Below are 7,047 nucleotides of genomic sequence, written 5' to 3'. Positions count from 1 at the left end.
AATGAATTTAACTGTGTGTATTTGGCTGCATTACAGAGGTGAGATATAGCGTATAATGCCCATTATTTGTATTTGTGATGGTGTTTGAGATATAACAAAGTATGGAAGTACATCTGTTTTTATCAGTGAACACTATTTTTGGAAGATCTTGTGCAACTTAATGTAGGTTTGCGTTGTTAAATCATTACAACAACAAAATTGCAACATTGCTAGAAAATAGTGATGTCTTCATCTAGTCCATCGGACTCAGCCTGACCTTATTGGATATACTGGGGTTGTACGCCTCTTGTGAAGTCTCCACATCTCCTCTTGTAATGAGACCAGATGTTTTGCACTGGAGTTTGTCTTAAGCATTGTCCTGGATACCCAACTAACAGGGACAAACAGATCTTACTTAATACTTAAATAGCATAGATTCTCAAATAATTCTTAAATTATTGTGTGCGCGCTATATACAAGATAATCATGTGTAAATGGGGTCTGAATGAGCTCTCCCCTGACATCTAGGGATGAGCTTGGGGAAAAGACTTCAGGAGCAGACCATGATTGCATAGACATGCCTACTCTGTTTAAGGGCGCAGCAGACAGAGCTGCTTTGCCAAAATGATCAATTTTGGCTCATTTTACATTGCAAATCACTCTAGTATTGGAATGCAGGGTATATCGGGCCTTTTGAGGACTCCTTTTGGAAGCCTTGTGGTCCTACCATACCCTGCCCCAGGAAAGAGCGGTAGAGGTGGGTCCTCCAAGCTGCCTAGAGAGGCTGGGGGGAAGGAGCCAATCACAGAAAGGCTGCAGGGAGCAACCAGTCAGAGCCCAGCAGGCTCATATAAAAAGAAGCTGCTTGACAGAACAGATCAGTTCTGGCTGGAGCCAGGATTGTGCTCCTGGCTAGGTACAGGAGTTGCATTACCTGGACAGAGCAATGGCTGGCTGAAGCCAGAGAAGCGAGGAAGGTGGCCTTGGCTGATTACTGGGACTCAAGCAAGACTTCAGCCCTGAGGTAAGGATGAAACTGAAAGTGCTGGGGCTAAGAAGGGAAGTGGCCCAGAGAAACACAGCAGCAAGTAGTTGAAGGGAAGCAGCCAGTGGGAGCTAAATAGAGGGTCCCTCGGTTGGGACCCAGAGTAGTGGGTGGGCCTGGGTTCTCTCGCCCTCCCCCACCTGCTACAGGCAGAGTGCCCTGAGCCAAGGGAAGGGAGCTTAACCAAACCCAGATAAGGGGGCAGAAGACCCTGAAGAGGGTCAGCCTTTAATTGAACTGTTAACTTCACAAGGAACTAGTGACTCAGCTGGGGGTCAGGAAGGCTTGCTACAGAGCAAAGAGTCAACAGGGAGGAGCCTTGAAAGCTAGCCCAGAAGGGGCTGAGGCTAATCAGGGTACTGTGATAGGCCTTGTTAGACTGACTGAGAACCAAGCCCCGAGACAGAGCTATGGACTGAGATGTTACAGAGGGCACTGTGGGATTTGTACCCCAGAAGAGGTCTGTTTTGTTGTACACCTACAGACTGCATGACTTGGCTGGAGGATCAAGTCACTGAAAACCTGCTCGAGAAGTTTAACTATTAACAGGGGTCACAGCAAGGAGAGAGTGCAGGTGCAGACACTCCTGGCTGGCAGGGGCTCTCCTGTGAGATAAGTGGCCCTATTGCAAGGGGTAATGAGATGTTGTTATCCTTATTGTAGGAGTACAGGGCAGCAGACTGGCTTAGCATGCCCTGAATGAGGGGGTCACCCTACACCAAACCTCACTTGCTAAGTGGGGGGTAGGGATGCCAAATCCTAGTGGGGAGAAATGTGGGTGAGACAGGTGTTCCTCCTTGGGGTCTAGACTCTGGCCAATAAGTCCTAGGTCCCTCTCTCAGGTTTAATAACATCTGATCGGACTCACTTGAGAGTTCTTGTTTTTGCTTGGTGATTCCTAGAGCTGACATCACTGCTGAGCTTGTGTGGGGACAGTGAAAGACAGCATAGAAACTACACTGGCTGTGAGGTTCCCCATTACCTGTGGAAATCACAGAGAGCTGGGTTAAGTGGCAGAACCTCAGAACATGACACTGTGGAAGCAACAAGCAGTGGCGGCTAGTAGTGGTAGAGAAGCAGCAGCAGCAAAAAATGGCAGCAGTGAGCCAGTTGCAGAGACATTGCTCAACACCTCTTCTCTTCTCCCCCACCCCACCCAAGGTGGAATGTGAACCCCAGGAATGCACCTTTGAACTCTGCATCTTCACTAACCAAGGCCAGCTAACTGTGAGTGGGGTGCAGTGCAGGGAGAGGGGAGTGATGTATTAAAGGGATGTTTGTTCATTGGACTTTCCCATTGCAAGGTGGGAAACTGAGGTAAAGGACACTGCTCAACTCACTGTGGCATTGGGTTTGCTTATGTTCACATGCTTTTGAATGTGGTTGTGGTGTTTTACCAAATTAATTCTGGGTTTCCTTTCCCTTTTAAGAAGTTCCTTTTTCTTACACACCTCCCCACTTGCAGGCATTAAGTCTGCATTGCCTGAGAGGCGTCCAGGGGTAGGGTTAAATTTTCCCAGATTACTACGTGGGGGCTTGAGCCAGTTCTGTTTTTGTATTAAGAGCAATCTTGGAATATTGAACCTCGCCTTTGTTGCTGCTGACTCTACCTGGGTTATACCCATAACACTGAAAGGAAATGGAAGCATACAGATAGGAACATCTCAGAGCACCCTAGCCTCATTTGATTCACACCTCACATATCATGGCAAATCTGAAAGCTATAGTCAAAGGTTGCTCTTGAAAGGAGCATATCCTTTTAATGGAGACTCTCTAAAGTCTCCCTCTCTTTTTACTCAGGAGCTCGGGTAAGCAAAGTTGGCACTTCTGTTAGTTTGTCTCTTTGTTCTTTGTATTTATGCCCCAGCCTCATTCGTCCCCTTTCCCTGGTAAGACTGAGATAAAGTGTGATTGATCACCTACTTGGATCTGCTACAAATTATCATCTCATTTAAAATGTTAATCTGGACTAATTCAAGATAAGGTGATGGGGTTCAATTAAAATGGCTATTTGCTTAGAATGTAATTTCATAGACCCTCCTCCCTGTTGCTAAATCTGCAGGTCATTTGAAGGTCTGTAACCTTCTGGGGATGTTGGGGGGGCCCCCACACACTGTATTGTTTCATCCCATCAGGGCCATAAGATACATGAGGGATCATTTGAAAATATGAGCCATGCAGAAACTTTAACCACTGATGTATTCGCAGTGGATGACATCCAAAGCCTATTGATTTCATTGGGTTTTGCATCAGGCCCATAAAGTAGCTCATAAAATCACAAGTGTGTGAAGAGCTTTAGTTCTCGAAGTTGAAGAAGAAAATAAAATTGTGCAAGGCTCCTGATGTCATTGAAGGGACAAAATTATTACTTGTATTCATATGTTCTGACCTTGCATTAATTAGCAGTTTAACTACGGGGAATTTCATTGGAGTATATCATAGACTTGAAGTTAAATATGGGAAAGTTTTAGTATCTCATCTAGTGCAAGATTGGTCAATACTAATATATATATTTATATAATATAATTTTTTTTTATTTTTTTTTTGCAGGGACCAGTACATTTCATTGAATAGTTAAGTCTCCAGCAAATGAGAATCCAATACGTCCTCTGGAAGACTATTCTGCTGTGTAATGTATTTCATATTTTAGATTATATTGATTTTTCTAGTTTAGTTTTGTTTCTGGGACTTTCCACAATGTGTTACAGAAAGATAGCATGATCTTTGCACCAAAGAAGCTACTCTAGAAAACACAAAAGCAAGATGGAGATGATTGGTAGAGGAAAAGGAACAACAAACAAGTAAGGTGATGTGATTGGCTATGTCAAATAAGACATGGCTTTTGGTTTGTTTGGTTTTGTTTACATAGAATATATAAAGTTATGTAGGCTACTCCAATTGATGTTTCTATCATGGTGCTATTGGACGGTAGTTATTTGTAGGCATCATGGTTGAAGTAGTTCTGCAGGAGGGATTTGGATGAGAAGCATGCCATAGCCTTGAGGACTGGCCTTATGCAGGATGCCCTACAAGTAGAGAAGAGGATGGAAAAAAGTACAGAGATTTGATGAGGCAGTGGACAATCAGCTTGCTGTGTCTGGCATCATTGGCAAAGCCGACGGGATGGGGTGCAATATAATAAGGAGCAGGGCGGGAGCAGAAGAATGCAAGATCTTGAGGGCAAGACTCCAAGCTTGAGTTTCTTACAAAAGATGAAAGAAAGCCAATGGGCAAAGAATGGATCCTGCTGGTAGCATTTTTGCATGGACTGATATGGACAACTTAATTTCACCTTATTATACACTATCACATCCTAACCAAACATCTTAAATTCATACCTAGTTAAAGGAGTGCTGGCAAAAATGGAGAAAACCATACTTCTCACTTATCTGCCAATCTCAATGCACTTGATAAAGGTAAATAAGTGTCATTATGCTGAAGCACAGCAAGGTTGAGGTTCATGAAGTCACCATCAAAGCTGGAGAAAGACCTTGAATCTCCTGACTCCCAAGCCCATGTTCTCTACTAAACAATGCTGCCTCTAAATCTTTGGAAGTAGAAATACCTTTCCCGTCTCATTTTGTGTCCTCCTGACTGTTATCCAGGGTGCATATGACTCTGCTAGCCCTGCCACTGAAGAAATGCATTTGGATTTCTGGTCTGAATTCACAGACAGCATGCTGAACTGAATGTTTCTGAAGTGAAGCAAATCCAACTGTAATGGCCTTGCAGTGGGCGCATCCTAATTAATAGCAAACATTTCCATATGTTACACCCTTTGTGCAGACATGTCTTTTTGTGATTTAAATGCTATGAGTTGTCTCATAAAAGACTTTCACACTGGGGATAACTTTGACCTGTGTCACTGCACACTTTCACTTACTTCTCATAGGTTTGATTCGATTTTTTTTTTCATGCCCCTCTAGCTAATTATCAGAGATTTGTTTGCTTCATCCACTGCTTTTACTCTGACAGCCCTGTCACTTTCTCCTTCATTCCGCAGTAAAGTTATAATGCTGAATTTGACACTGCGATCATTTTCATGACAACGGACTGTGGTGTCATAATGATGGATTATGATGACTTCACTGCAGGATCAAGCAGGAGGAGAAGCTCAGTTTTGGACAGGGAAAACTTTTTTACAGAACATCAGTGCCTTCCAAAACAGTGGGGAGAAATATTGACAATACATTTTCTAAATCAAATTGCTACATATATAGCAAAATATTCTTTTTGTTATCTTTGTCCCAGTTTGCAGATCCCACTAATGATGCTTGGTGAATCTTTGTGTATCCCTCAAGTCCTGGAAAACCTTTGGATGGTTATCTGAAGCTTTCTAAATTTATTGGACTTTATTTGGTCTTGAAACCTCCAAAGAACAGGCTGTCACAAGAGATTTCGACTGTGGTTATTACTATTAATGTTCTATTATTTATACCATGCTATGGGTGTGCATGATGCTTCATAGACAAATACAATGACAGGTTTTTGCCTCAAGCTGCTTGGAGCCTAGTAAACAAAGGGAAGGGGTGAGGTTTGGGCTAGATTGGAAGTAACCTTTCTTGTGGTAGCTTGGTGCTTCAATTTCTAGTTCTTCCCCCCACCCCCAGTCTGTTAACATTTGTTCTGAGCCAAAGGTTCAAATTTTAGATAAATCTTAAAGCTGATTCTAATCTTAGATTAGTTCATCTGTGTTTCCTACACCCCTAAACTTTACACATCTTCTCTAGGCTTCCAAGGGGCTTGACTGCCATAGCATAGGTCAGTTTGCAGAGCCAGATGAGGCAGGAAGCTGGAGTACAGCTGCTGTATAACAAAGATTTATACAGTAAAATTAGAACATACAGTTTCTCAATTATCTTAGTGCTTCTCAAATATTGTAGTAAATTATCTTGGGAATCTAGGACCCAGCCTGGAACTCCCTCCCTCACCTCCAGAAGAAGGGGCATACTGGGGGTGGGGAAGGGGCATGACAGAGATCCCCTTTTAGACTTTATGCTAGTGGTGTACATTAGAGCAGTCCTGTGGCTGCTCTAGCTCACGCTGGGGCCAGACTTGTGCAGAATCCCATCCTGTGTCAAAGCTGAATTCAGCTACAGGGGAAAATTAAGCTCTGTGTTTTTGTGGCTGTGCGGCCACGCTAACACCTAGTGGTCACTACCAGAATACAAATAATAAATAACAATATGAAAGTGGGCTAGCTCTATAACTGGGTCGCTAGCACAGAAAAATAATCCCTTCCATAGCCCCTGTTCTGCTGTCTGATAATAGCTGTTCCCTCTTGTACAAGGAAATTCCTTTCTAGAGACTCCTCCAGGCTTCTAGAGCTAGATGCATTTTGTGTTCACAATATTTAGTGTTACTGTATGCTGACATTGCATTGGATCTCTTTGGAGCCAATGGTAAATACTACGTACATCCAAGTCAGTAAATTATTCTTAAAGGGTGGTATTCTCTTCATACTAAGGACTTATACATGATATATAACAGGGTGGCCAAACTTACTGACCCTTTGAGCTGCATATGACAATCTTCAGAAGGTTGAGAGCTGGGGCACAACTGCTGGGGCTTCAGTTCATGGAAAGCACCTGCTGGGGCTTGGGGATTCAGCCCCGCTCCTGTTGAAGCCCCAAACCTCAGCAGGTGCACCCTGTGGGGCTGAAGCCCCAAGACTCCTCCTCTCCCCCCTTGCTGGACAGAAGCCCCTATCCCACCACCCCACTGCAAGGCAGAAGTCCCGAGCTCTTCCGCCTCCCCGCCCCGTCTGGTAGGTAGAGAATGCGGGGATTGGGGGTGTGTGGTTCTGCAAGCTGCATGTGGCTCTTCTACAGTTTGGCCACCTGAATATATAATGTTATGAGCTGGGTGACACCTAGTTCTGGGTTAAGATTAAACCCTTTGAGATCGATAGATGTGAATTCGCCCTTCAATTAACACAATTATAAGCAGAAGGTGTGTCTGAAGCTGCCCAGGATTTTTTGGCTGAGTATTGTGTTGGGTAGGGGTGTGTGTGTGTGTGTGTG

At 43.8% G+C, this 7,047-nt stretch overlaps 1 long non-coding RNA gene across 4 annotated transcripts; it reads left to right on the top strand.

Moving 5' to 3' along the window:
* Positions 1 to 852: 852 nt before the first annotated feature.
* LOC119849792 lies at positions 853 to 6,435 on the top strand. Of its 4 annotated transcripts, none has more exons than XR_006277275.1 (4): positions 853 to 1,003; positions 2,186 to 2,251; positions 3,575 to 3,830; positions 5,276 to 6,435. It is a non-coding gene; the product is annotated as an uncharacterized LOC119849792 (long non-coding RNA). The 4 variants fall into 4 exon arrangements; XR_005290591.2 differs by lacking the exon at positions 5,276 to 6,435 and adding an exon at positions 5,028 to 5,235; XR_006277270.1 differs by having other exon boundaries at positions 854 to 1,003; positions 3,575 to 3,825.
* The last annotated feature ends 612 nt before the right edge of the window (positions 6,436 to 7,047 follow it).

Source organism: Dermochelys coriacea, chromosome 1 (assembly GCF_009764565.3).
Source record: "Dermochelys coriacea isolate rDerCor1 chromosome 1, rDerCor1.pri.v4, whole genome shotgun sequence".
NCBI lineage: Eukaryota > Metazoa > Chordata > Testudines > Dermochelyidae > Dermochelys > Dermochelys coriacea.
Note: the sequence above shows the minus strand (reverse complement) of the source record. Positions and strands in the feature narration are given on the sequence as shown.